Consider the following 1,694-nt stretch of genomic DNA (forward strand, 5'->3'; position numbering starts at 1 on the left):
GTAATACATCCCTTAGAGCAATAGACCATGGGACACCAGAGGGGCAACATTCAAATTGAGGAAATGCAGGACAAACAGGAGTGCATAAATATGAGGGGGATAGGAGGAGGGTTACAGGGTAGGGAGGGGAGGAAACTGGGTTAGGGTTGGACATGGTGAATGGGAATGAAACTAAATGTACATTATGTTGAATGTAAAACAAGCTGTTAAAATAAAAAAATAAAAACCTTAAACCAAAAACATCCCCTGAAGTCTTCTTTAAGCAAAACAATAGTTACTTAGTAAAGAATGTCTGCCTTGCCAAGGAAATGTTTCCCTCCTCTCTTGCTTTGCATCCAAACACCATCTCAGACTGTGGATTGTATTACTCCTGACTCAGGTGATGGACACTGTTTCAGAGGGTGGGTAGAATTTGAACAGCTAAAATGTGTAGCTCCTCAAGGATGTCAGCCAGGAGCTTACATTCTACCATGGGGATCGCAGGACTCTTCTTCAGGCTCTTGTGCAGGCATTCATGGAAATGACTGGCCTCATAACTCATGCCTGCCTCATTTGTAAAACTGAACTTTGTTGTAACTGAGGGTAGCGGGAACTCCTTATACTCATCCTTGACCACCAGCTCTGTTGGGCACCAGTAGGGTTTGAGGATCTGGGCCATGCCCTTGGTGCCACTCACATGAGCTGTGTTGGACAGCTGGGCAGTGATGCATCAGGTGAAGCTGGCATGGATGCCTCCTGGGTACTGAAGCAGCATGGTCACCATGTCATCCACACCGGTCTCATGGCACCTTCCCATGGCTGAAATCGTCTCCGGCCTCTACCCACCAAAGACAATGGGAATGAACTGGATGCAGTAAATTTCGATGTCCAGTAGGCCCCTGCCAGCCTGTTCCCAGTCTATGGGCCAGGGGATGTTGGTGAAGTCGGTCCCAAATTCTGCTTGGGCCACTTGAAGGTTCCCCAGAGTTCCCTGGGCTAGAACGGCCCTCAGAGCCTCTAAGGCAGGAAAAAAGTGGGTCCAGATAGCTTCCATAAGGAAGAGCCTCTGATTGGGCCTCTGCAAGCATTTCATGCACTTCTGCAGCATTCACGCCCATGGGCTTCTCACACAGGACGGCCTTGCCGGCCGCGAGGCACAGCATCACCACGGCCTTGTGGTGGGGGTGCTGGGCGCCAACATAGGCCACCTCCATGTTCAGATCCTTGGCCAGTTCCTCATAGGCACCATAAGCCTTGGGGATGTTATGTTTCCACGCAAACTCTTTCAGCTGGCTCAGGCTGCAAGCTGCCCCCACCACTACCTGATGCTCAGAGCAAGGCAGTGTCCGTAACACAGTCACGAAGTCACTGGAGATGAGGCGACGGACACAATGCCCCAGTGGACTGCCATCACCACCACCTGGAGTCCAAAGCTTCCTCTTTCCTTTATTCTTAATGCCCTTTTGGATTCTTCATTTATGATATCCTTGATGTCACCCCACAAGTTCTCTGGTCTTCGATCATAGATTTCAATGCATCAAATCTATTCTTGAGACAGTATCGAAATTCAAGTGAGATATACTCAAGGGAAAAGGAAAGAAAAGCCAGAGCATCCAGGAGAGAGTGAGCAACTGGCAAAGGGATCCAGGTAAGGGGAGGGACCCAGGCCCCAACCCCCAAGTGGCAGGAAAAGCAGAAGGGAAAGGAAAGGAAAG

At 49.6% G+C, this 1,694-nt stretch overlaps 1 pseudogene; it reads right to left on the bottom strand.

Moving 5' to 3' along the window:
- Nucleotides 1-394: 394 nt before the first annotated feature.
- LOC103211424 lies at nucleotides 395-1,390 on the bottom strand (annotated as a pseudogene).
- Nucleotides 1,391-1,694: the final 304 nt, after the last annotated feature.

Source organism: Orycteropus afer, unplaced genomic scaffold (assembly GCF_000298275.1).
Source record: "Orycteropus afer afer isolate SDZICR_OR568_19922 unplaced genomic scaffold, OryAfe1.0 scaffold00739, whole genome shotgun sequence".
Taxonomy (NCBI): domain Eukaryota; kingdom Metazoa; phylum Chordata; class Mammalia; order Tubulidentata; family Orycteropodidae; genus Orycteropus; species Orycteropus afer.